Source organism: Pogoniulus pusillus, chromosome Z (assembly GCF_015220805.1).
Source record: "Pogoniulus pusillus isolate bPogPus1 chromosome Z, bPogPus1.pri, whole genome shotgun sequence".
NCBI lineage: Eukaryota > Metazoa > Chordata > Aves > Piciformes > Lybiidae > Pogoniulus > Pogoniulus pusillus.
The window spans coordinates 29,526,104-29,538,065 of NC_087309.1; positions in this window are offsets into that span (position 1 = coordinate 29,526,104).

Below are 11,962 nucleotides of genomic sequence, written 5' to 3' on the forward strand. Positions count from 1 at the left end.
GTGCTTATTGCTTACAGTGAGAGGTAGTGCTGGACAGTTCATTTCCTTAACATAATGCAGGGATCCAGGTACAGCAGGTTTTAAAAGGATCCATTGAAATGGTTCCAAAAGAATATTAATTTTCTATCCATAAAATTGACTAAGAAATATTTCCCAGATTTTACTTAGGGTTGAATTTTATGTTTGTTTGTTTGTTTGTTTAAGTAAAATATCTCTGTCCAAGATGGGATTCTGTTTAGCCACAATGCTTTCAGATTCTTGCAAAAATTTTGGACACCACCCATTAGCCAGTGAGTTACCACAATGCCAAGTGTTGAAACAGGCTCTTTTCAATGAATTGTACTTTAACATTTTAATATATTAATGAGAAATCTCAATCAGAGAGGGTCTATTAAATTTATCATGTTATGTGGCACACTTCACCACATGATCAACCCAGGATGCTAAGAAAATGCATCATATCTTTGGAGGAAATTTCACCCCCTATGATGAACTTCCTTCTGCATCCTATTCATTCCCAGATGTAACCTTTGATTAGAAAGACTCAGGTATGTGTGGTTAACAACTTGTCCCCATTCCAACCCACTCCTCCCATCCCAGGAAAAAAAAAAAAAAAAAAAAAAGAGAATTCAATGTACTCAAAGAAGACAGAAGACAGGGGATTGCCAATAAATATGAATGGATTTATAGAATAAAATCTGTTCCATATGGAGGAGGTATCACACGTATTTTATCTCTGATGGAAGGATTTGCAGTAGAAGTTAAAAAGTAGTGTCATCAATGACAGAGGCAGACATGCATTCTTTTTCACCTGAATTAGAGTAGCTATAAAAGCATCAAGTCAACAGTCCAATATTTAAGAAGTTAAGCATTGAGGCACAAGACACTCCTGGGGACAAAGACATTTCATTGTCCATATCAGGGTTTTGGAAGAAAGATTGGTGGGACTAAACTACTGACTGTTGTGAATTAATCAACTCAACTAATCAAAATACAAGTGGAGCTTTTGGTGCCAGAAAGAGCATGTAAACACACAGGTTAAATCATAATTTAAATATCAAGCCCAGATTGCACAGATCATAAGAAATTGTTTTTATAACTTCTATTATGTTAGACATGAGGAAACAGATCCCAGAATGTTGTAGAGTTTTGCTGAACCCGTGAAGTTAAGCTGAACAATAGCCCTCACATGAAAAGATATGTTTCCAGTGGTGCATTGTATGTACACTCCTTAGGAAGTGTATAACAAGTATTTCTCTAAATGCATGCAAGTGTAGAGTCACGACCATTTGACCAACTCCTGTAACAAAACGAGATGCAAACACCCCACGGCTTAATCAATAAACAGCAACATTATTCTGTTAGGACACTTCACTGCTGTTTCTTAAATTCATAACTATTCTTGATCGTGATAATTTTAAATAGCATTTAGAGGTACTTATTTTTCTATTCTGCAATCATGACTTAATTTACAGTCTCTTTAAGTGAAGATCATTACAGGTCATTAAACACAAAATTGTTTGATTGTTATGATTGTTAGCTTACTACAAATAATAGCTAAATGACTTCATCAAATTTCCACATAACATCTGAACTGAATAGTTTTGCAAAATATTCTTAATCTGACAAATTTCCTGAAACTTTTTTTTTTTTTTTTTTTTTTTTTTTGTTAGACAAATGGAGGAAAACACTGCTGGAACTACCCTTAGAGTGAACTAGTATTCTTTCATGCTTTATGTTCTTAGTCCTTTTTTTCAGTTTTGCTTCATTTAGAAAACTAGAATTAGCCTTAACAGTGATGTAAGTGGTGAAACAGTGCTGTAGGTTGGTCTATCTTCACTCTCACTGAAAGAGCTGAAAACAATAATCCTACACAGTAAAGATGTATGGTGCACAGTGTGTCTGTGATTCCCAGCCTATCTTCCCTAGGTCTGCTCTAGCTCCTGCTGAAATCTAATTTTAAATTATTGCAGCTGATTTGCATTGACATAAAAAATAGGAACAAATTTACTGACTGTTAAGAATATAGGTCAAAAGGAAACTGTCACTTTTCAGGGCTGAACAGTAGTTGGGGTTCTGTAATGCCTGAGTTTTGTTAATGGTGTCAACATTTGCAAAATCCTCTCCCTTAAAGTGAAAAAACAGTAGGGAAAAGACAGGTTGAAATTATTCATAAGTGAGGTGTTTAATCACTGCTCATTTCCTGCAAGGATTCAGGATACCTGTGTATATGCAGTGCAAAAGATGTGCTTTTTTAATAAATTAAAAATAGATAAGAGAATTTCTTTAGAAAATATGTGAAAATGTGGTAAGGATGAGCTTCCAGATGTTAAAAGGAACTGCAACATATCAGATTGTCCTTGAATTTTGCTATTTCTAAGTGCCAAGGAAGTAACCATTAAAATCAATATCTTAATAGAGGTAGAAATGGTGAAAAAGGTACTCTCAAACTAACAGTTAAATCAAAATTCTTCTTTTCATGACAGTTTTTCTACACATTAACGTAAGAGGAATGGTAGTCTGGTTCATCAGGGCCATGTCAGAGTGGGTAGAAAACATTTATAAATGCACTACAGCTCTTATAAAGAACCACAGTAATTAATAAATGAGATAACTGTGAATGAGGTAGCATTGTATGTTCACCTAGGGAAATTAACATCAGCTTTCACAGGTACAGAGGATCAGTTTAAAATAAATCAGTAGACATAACAACATGAAAGCAGAAACTTCAGTCTTCAATTTTTTTTCTACTCAAATCTCAGGGGGTCATCATTATCAGTTTTCAACTGAAGGCTAGTTCTTCCCCATTAAAATGTTGTTTAGCAACCACATCTGCAAATCTAAACACCTGAACTTAAGGTCTTTCTAAGTTTTGGCATGCACCACTGTATCTCAAAAGAGCTAAATTTGCCAGGCACTCATTGGGAAAGATTTTATACCCAGCCAACTAGGGCTTCAATATACATTGACAATGTCAACATGCACAGCAGCATATGATCATCAACCACTGGTTATAAGTGACTTGTAGTTTTCAAGTGCAGAGAAGATGTTTGCTCAAGTACTTGAGATAAGTCCAAGATGACCACAGCAGTGCCTCATGAAGCTTTGCCTTCTGCATGCTTTACTGGTTTGATTCAAATTGAAATTTTTTTATGAAGAGGAAGAAAAAGGAAAAAAAAAGAAAAAAAAGAGTTTTCCAGAGCTTAACTTTGAGTGTCTGAGAGATGACACAAAGCACTGCATGAAGCTATGACTGTGAGAGTCAAGTATGTAGCAAACCACCACCTACAAGATAAGGAGAGAAGAGTGATGCTCCTGTGGAGTGAGGCTCCTCTTTACTGTGAGCAGCAGCACACCATTTATAATATTCATGGCTACAGTCTTCTGCTGAGATCTTGGAAGAGGCTAATTTATAGTTCCATGAATCTGAGTGTTATGCTTTCTTTCCTTCACTTAAATGTATATATCTAGTGGTTAGCATATTAGTTACGTTGAGTTAGATCAGAGGCTCTATGATCAGTGATGCATTTATCATGGACAAACCTTTCAATCTACTCTTTCATGTTCTTGCAGACAAAGTAGATGCAATATGTATGGCATTGTGAAGTTAAGTATTAAAGCAAAAACAACAAAAAAGATTTGCAGTTAGGAATCATAACGCAAATTTACAGGCTCAGACACATCCGTTTTGGAATGTGCTTACTAGTCTGTGTGTCCATGCCAAAAAACTCACTAGAGTAAGAAGATTTCCCTTTTATCTTTTTTTTTTTTTAAATTTATTATTATTTTTTCCCATAAGCATCTGCTGTTAAAAACATCTAATTTCTGAACAGGCTTCCTGATTTAAAAATTGACATGTATGAACAAGGCTTGATTTTCAGGAGCTGCAGGTAGAACTGTACTACTATACTTTTCTACTGTTTTGTTTGTTTGCTGGTATTTGATTTGGTTTGGATTTCAGGGAATAAGACACAGTAAAAACACAAAGACTATGCTTACGTACATCTCATAATGATATGGGAAGTTAAGGTTCCTATACATCTAGTACAAGATATTATAACTCTCATTAAAAAAATATCCTGCCTTTTGCTTGAAACACCAACTTAATGGATATTCTGTGAAGTAAATTAATATTCATGCACTGAGACTTGAGGCAAATCTCCAGACTTCAGAATCTAATTCTATTGTGTGCAATATTCTCATCTGTTAAAGGCATTTGCTATAAACTGTTTAATTTTAAAAAGACAACAGAATCTATTAGACCTTTCTAGTTAAATTGAAGCTTTTCAAAATGACATGATTAATGTTACATTGCAGTAATCAGTTTTAAACCAACTATCTTTGCATTTCTAGAGCAACTTAAGTATGCTTAGTTTTTAATAACTAGACAAGAGTAGAAGAGAGGAAACCTGAAAAAAAAATGGGGAGATCTCCAACAGAGACTTCACAGAAGTATTTTCACATCCTGTTTTACCCTTTAAGTTCTCCTTCTGTTTTGTCACTCCAATGGGGCAAACAGTCTACTGTAACTGTTGCATACACGCCAGCAGTTCAGAGCTCACTGGCCACATGTGTCAAAGGAAGGTGTTCAGCTTAGAGAGGATAAGACTCTGGGGGGAACCTTGGGACTGCCTTCGAGTTCTTGAAGGGATCCTGCAGGAGGGCTGGAGAGAGACTTTTAATCAAGATGTCTGGCAACACGACAAGAGGGAATGGATCAGGGGTGATCTCATTGTTGTCTACAACTACCTGAAGGGAGGTTGTAGCCAAGTGGGGGTTGGTCTTTTCTCCCAGGCAACCAGCAATAGAACAAGGGGACACAGTCTCAAGTTGTGCCAGGGCAAGTCTAGGCTGGATGTTAGGAGGAACCTCTTCCCAGAGAGAGTGATTTGCCATTGGAATGGGCTGTCCAGGGAGGTGGTGGAGTCACCGTCTCCAGAGGTGTTCAGGAAAAGACTGGATGAGGCACTTAGTGCCATGGTCTAGTTGATTGGACAGGGCTGGGTGATAGGTTGGTCTGGATGATCTTGAAGGTGTCTTCCAACTTGTTTGATTCTATGATTCTATGAAGCTGAGGGAAAGTAGCTTCAGACTGGATTTAGGAACAAGTTCTTTTATACAAGAGTGGTGAGACTCTGGAATAGGTTGTCCAGGGAGGTTGTGGATGTCTCCCCTGGTGGTGTTCAAGGTCATTCTGGATGAAAACTTGAGCAGGCAGGTCTAGTTAAGAGGCATCCCTGCCCATGGTGGGGAAGTTGTAGTCAATGATCTCTGAGGTCCCTTAAAATCTAAGCCATTCCTTGAACCCAAGCAGTGCTTGCAGTATCAGTGCTAGCACTCATGGAACATTCAAGATGAAAACAGTTGAGCAATTAGGTACATTGTCTTTGAATATTGGAAAGTTAGTTGGGATTTCTGATGTGTTACAGACTCTTGTAGGACTTAAGAATTTCACTCTGGCATTTTGTTTCTCATTCCTGAACTATAAGATGAGAAAAAAAAAATTACTTCACAACGCAAATAAAGTTCTTGTTTTCTCTTGCCAGTGCAAGTAATGCAAAACGCACTCAGCTAAACACAAATTTTCAGACTTAATGTGAAAAGTTGTTAGCCCTATGCTGTTCAAATGTAAGTGAAGATCAGGTTCAAGACCGTCTAAAGAACCTTAAGGTGCACAAGTACATGGAACCCAACTAGATTGACTCATGGGTCCTGAGGGTATTGACAAAGTTGCCAAACCACATGTCCATCATATTTGAAAAGTCACAGCAGTCAGGTGAAATCCCTGATGACTGGAAAAGAGGAAGCACAACCCTATCTTCAAAAAGGGAAAGAAAAGGAAGACCCTGGAAACTATAGGCCAGGCAGTCTCATCTCTTTGCCAGGTAAGATCATAGAGCAGATCTTCCTAATGTCTTTAGTATGGCATATGGATAATAAAGAAGAGGTGATTGGTGGGAGCCAATGTGGCTTCACCAATAAAAAATCAATTGTGAAGTTGATGGAGTGTGGTGGAGGGCCACATAGGCCCAAATGGCCGTGTTTACAAATCTATTCTTGCCTGGACATGTTGTCCCCCCCAAAAAGGTGTTGTCCTGCCCAAACCTGGGGAAGACAAATTAAAGGGGACAAAGGAGCACAATAAGCCTGGTGCCTCCAAGTCTGGCCTGTCTGCTTGCAAGGTTGAAGTAAACATGTTATATAAGCTCACGTGCCTAGGGTGGGGATCCACCTAAGCCACCTCCATATTTGGGGGTACCAATCCCATGGATTTCACCTTATTTGGCATGTTTTGGCCTGCTGCCAGGCTCTTACTGGATAGCATTGTGGCCAAGGACCATTAATCTTGGGCACACATCTCATAAAAGGGCAATTCAGTGTTCCTGCCACCCTCCTCCACCCACCACTCCTAGCCTCTTTGTCGCCTTTGGAGGCCATCACTGCTGCGTGATTTCAGACCCACAGTGCTTCGCACCAGCCCAGGGAAAATCAACCAAGGCACTCCTGGCCAGCCGCCGCTCCAGCCCATCATTCCCAGCTCAATCGTGCCCGTGGAGCCTTTCCTCAGACAACGCGCCCCAATAGTCCCTGAACTAAACTATTCAAGCCCACGAGGATCAATAACATGGCTTTGCCACACATATTTGGGATCACCGAGACTTTGACTCCAGCCAGTGAGTAACTGAGCAACCTCAATTTAAACTACTTAGACTTTCAGACTTTACCAGTGGCACACTTATGCCACAAGACTCTCTCTATCCAAACCTTTCCAATCCTCTACCAAATTCCTGATTTCTGCTGTAAATAGACATTCTGTAAAATAATTTCACAACTGCATACAAAGAACTTGTGTAGGTTAGCTGTATATAAATTTGGGGAAGGGGGGGAATTCCTTGTGTATATAATATTAAATTATTTAAACCCTCTTAAATTCGGCCTCATATTTAATCCCCTGAACCTAAACAAAACCCCTTCACAACATGGAGTTACAGAATCAGTGGATAAGGGAAGACCAATTAACATCATCTGTCTCATGTAAAGCATTGGACACTGTCCCATATGACATATTGATCAACAAATTAGAAAACCAAGGAATTAAGGGATGGACCTCTTCCTAGGTAAGGAACTCGATGGATTCTTGCTCTCAGAGAGTTGCTGTCAAGAGTCCAATGTGCAAATGGAGACCTGTGACAAGTAGTGTCCCTCAGGGGTCCTGAGACCCATGCTGAGTGTGCACTCAGCAAGCCTGGAGATGACACCACATGACTCCAATTAACAAACAGGGGAGGGAAGGGATGCAATCCAGAGGGACTTGGAAAGGGTCCCTTACCAACCTCCAGAAGTTCAGTGAAGAAAATATCAAGGTCCTACACCTGGGTCAGGGAAATCCCAAGCACAAATATATGCTGTGTAAGGAGTGGCTCAGAGAAGTTTCAAGGAATAGGACTTGAGGTTGTCAGTTAATAAACACTTGCAGCCTAGAAGGCCAACTGTACTCTCGGCACCATCAAAAGAGGTGTAACCAGAAAGAGGCGGGAGGATATTCTGCCACTTTGCTCGCCTGGGACTCCACCTGAAGTACTGAGTTCAATTCTATTGTCCAACACAAGAAAGACATCAAACTGCTGAAGCAGGTCCAGAGGTGTTGCAGAATGGCTACAGGAAAATGGACATGCCTTAGAGGTGGGCAAGCAGGATGAGTATATGGAACTAAATTAAGGCTGTGCTAGGCCACACTGAAACAAAGGCCACATTGAAGAAACAAAGACATATTGAATAAACAAAGGCAGCATTTAATATAGCTAGCTAGGGAGGCGCTGTCCTTGATGAGTCGTCGGACAACTCAAGCAGAGCAGGATACAGCTAACTCTGAATAAGATAAGAAGTAATTTGCTGCTTGCAGCTGCACGTAGCAAGTAGGTGCACCATGCAAATGGGGTATTTAGAGATTCAGCCATTTAGCTTCTTACATGTATGCATATATTATCTGTAACACATATAAGCGCGTCTACTAAATAAAGTTGTCACTCGCTTTTGATCCACATTGGATTGTGCAGTGTCCTTGCATAGTGAGTTCAGCCCTTCTCTGTGAGATCTGCCTCACCGCACAGAGGAGCGTCAGAAAAATAATCAGATGGCTGGAGCACCACCACTATGGTCACAGGCTACAAGAGCTGGGGCAGCTCAAGCTGGAGAAAAGAAAACTTTGTCAAAACCTCATACCTGAAGCAGATTTGCAAAAGAGGTGGGAAGGCACTTTTTCACAAGGTCCTGCAATAAAATGAGAGGGACTGGATTTTAGCTTGAATAGGATAGATTTAGACTAGATGTTATGAAGAAATTCTTTATGGTGAGGGTGGTGAGACACTGGAACAGGTTGCCCAGGGAGGTCAATGACTCTTACCTGGAGGCCCAGTTCAATGAGGCACCAAGCAATCTAGTTTAGTGTAAAGTGTCTCTTCCAATAACAGGAGGGTTAAGACTAGACAATTTTCAAGGTTTCTTCCAACCTAAGGCATTCTATGAGTCTAAATGAAAAGAAGAATATAACCTTGATAGAAATCTGAAAAAGCTTGGTAAAGAGAGTTTCTGTCAACTTTCTTCTTTAGTTTAGTTTAGTTTAATTTTTTAATGGTAAATAACTCTCTCTAGATTGCAAAAGTCTATCATTAAATTCTGGCAAGGTCTCACAAGGACTATGAGAAGTCTTGCTTGTCATGGTGGCAAGGTCTGTTACAGGCTGAAGATATCGAATTAAAGGATTAGGGCAGTAGGTGATAGAAAGTGGTGCTGGTCAATTATCTCTCCATACACATGTCCTCTCCTACTCTCTGCTTCATCTGAACTGCATTTGGTAGTGTGAATTTCCTTAGAAAGTCTTTCCTTAGAGAACCTTTCATCTGGATCCCTTTGCAAATGAATTTATGGCAACTCATCAAGACCTGAGAGTCTTTCTAGGGACAAAGACAAACTGATCTGCTGGTAAAAGCTTGTATTTCAGACAGCCTGTGATGGTTTGGGTGTTCCCCTCCCCCCCCTTTAGAAATCACCCAGACTAGACTCAGTCAGCTCTGGGAATATGAATGAAGCTATTTATTTGCAGCTAGCACAATATACAAGCAGATATTTACAGTATATACAGTTATATACAGTTATATACAGAAATATACAAGGTAAAAGGTAATACAGGAACACAACTCCCCTCCCAGAAACCTGAGTCCCCAGGAGGGCCTCTCAGCCACCCCTTCACCTTCCCCCTACCCCTCTCAACCTTACCCCAGTCCCCAGGAAGAATGGAGGTTTGGCCAGGGGGGTTAGAACCAAAGTGGATTAGAAAAGAAATGGAGAGTGAGGCCCAGCAGCAGCCCAAGTGAGAGTGGCTATCTATGTTTTTATTTCTTGTTCCTATACATCTCAGCAAGCCTATGAGTGAAGTAGATATCACCATTGTTTTCCTTTCACAGCCTGTAATCTAGTTCTTCTCACCAAAACATTCTAGCTAGCTTCAAACTAGGACACAGCCATAACAGCACAGTCATGAAAGCTGGAAGAATGGTTCATCTCATCCCAAAGCAGTCACTTACATCATCTCTTGTACACTCCATTGCTTATAGTGAACAGATATCCACTAACTACATGAAACTGAGTAGCTCACATGTGGATATCTACACTGTAGATACTTATAAAAAAATGGGTGGAGTGAGCTGTTTTGTCTGTATTACACAGAGATTTTCAGGGAAAAAGGAAGTAGTTTAACCACATAGATTTTCAGTGTTTGTTTTAATTCCAGCTACCAGAAGGATATAGATATAGATATATTTAGCATAAAGATTAGAGCAGAGACTTGGACATGTGTGGTTAGTTGCCTTAACCACAGGAACTGTCCTGAGTTATCCTGAATTCATTACCCTGGATTATCTCAGAAAATAGTCACAAGGAATGATGAAGGGGGAAAAAAAAAAGGCAGAAAGGCTGATTTTTGTTTTCATTTATAGCCCTTTTGCTTAGACTGCATTTAGCTGAAAATGTCCTAACTGTATCTTATCAAATGATTCTTTATCTAGCATTATCACAAAAGCTTGGTAGGTCATTTTGATGTGTACTACCATAAAGAAGACTAATTGCCGTATAACTTTAGGAAAGTACCCTAGCTATTAGACTGCTCTTCTGCTGGAAATTCCCAAAGCAAAGCACTAAACAGCTGCTGATAGTGCAAATTTCCATGGCATGACCTCATTTTCTTTTCAAATTAATTTTTAAATAGTGTTGTGATTTTGTTTTATTATTGTTAAATTCTTACATCTAATAGATAATATTCTGATAGAAGTGGAAGAGACACCAAAAAAATTGCAACTAATGTAGTCCAATGAAGCTTCTCTCTTCTCCATTTACTGGATTGATAAAAGGACTCATTTTATTTCTGTTCCATTCCTGTTTAAACATGATAGTTTCAAATAAATAAAAGAGAAGAAAGCAAGGCTGTCAGGGAAGCAGGGCCCAGGGCCAGACAATACTGAATAGTGTAACCACTTGAAGTAGGAAACTGGAGAGTAGAAGTTATTTAGGCTGTAGGACAAAAACTTCAATACCAGTGAAATGTGAAGCAGTCACAGTGTTTGAAGAATGACACCTTAATGGCTGTTGAGAGTTTTCTAGGTCCTCCCAGGGTGCTGGGAAAGAGGCAGATGATCTCTGACCTGGTCTTTGCAGAGGTGTAGTCAGAATCTCTTGCAGATGTGCAGAGAGCACGATATCAGTGGGACTTCAATGCCTTTTCCTGGTAAACCTGACACACTTAAGCTTCCAAGTAGTTCAAGCCCAAAACATCATGGCTAAGATGGTCTGAAGCATGAGGCAGAGCAGAACATGCTGTCTAAGAGAAGTGAGGAAGAGGCAGCAAGGCAGAAGCACCACGTCAGAGGCAGCTTACCTCAATTTATATTACTCACTCAAGTATAATGGCTCTTTTGGCCACAGAGATTCACCAATCAAAATGGCATTTACAAAAGTGACCATACTAGGTGAAACCAGGCCTTGCTTACCCTTATTTAGGCAAGACAACAAGAAGTACCTAAACACCTGTGGGTACCTGTTTATCACTTTGGGACGGGACATAATGGCCCAAGCCTTTGTTTTCCTCCCACCCTTGATTCCCCTGTCAGCAGAAGGGTGGGACAACCCAGGACATCTAATAGGCCTATTAGTCTTCCAGGACACACCCTTAGCAAGGCTGTAGATGCAATCAATCTGTGTGTTCTTGTTCACATATTGGAGGGGGGACTTATGTCAACCTCAGGAAGATTAATAACATCAAGTACAAGGTCCTGTGCCTGGGGCAGGGCAATTTTAAGCACAAATATAGACTGGGCAAGAGTGGCTGGAGAGTAGTCTTGAGGAGAAGGATGTTGGGTACTCAGATGACAAAAAACTCAAGATGAGCCAGCAATGTGGGTTGCAGCCCAGAAGGACAACTCTATCCTGGACTGCATCAAAATGTGACCAGCAGGATGAGGGAGAAGGTTCTGCCCCTCTTGTGAGACCCCACCTGAAGTACTGAGTTCAGCTGTGGTGCACCCAACAGAAGGAGGACATCAAACTGCTGGGGTGGGTCCAGAGGAGCACCAAGAAGATGATCTGAGGGCTGAAGCACCCTGCTTATGGGAACAGAATGAGAGAGTTCGGACTGTTCTGGCTGAAGAAAAGAAGGCTTCAGTGAGATCTTATAGCAGCCTACCTGAACTGGGCCTACAAGAAAGCTGGGAAAGGAGTTTGGGCAAGGACATGTTGTGACTGGTTGACAAGGAATGATTTTAAGCTGGAGGAGGATAAATTTAGATTGGATATTAGGAAGAAATTCTTTACAGTGAGGGTGGTTATACACTGGAATATGTTGCCCAGGGAAGTTATCAGTGATCCCTCCTTGGAGGTATTCAAAACCAAGTTCAATGAAGCCTTGAGCAAC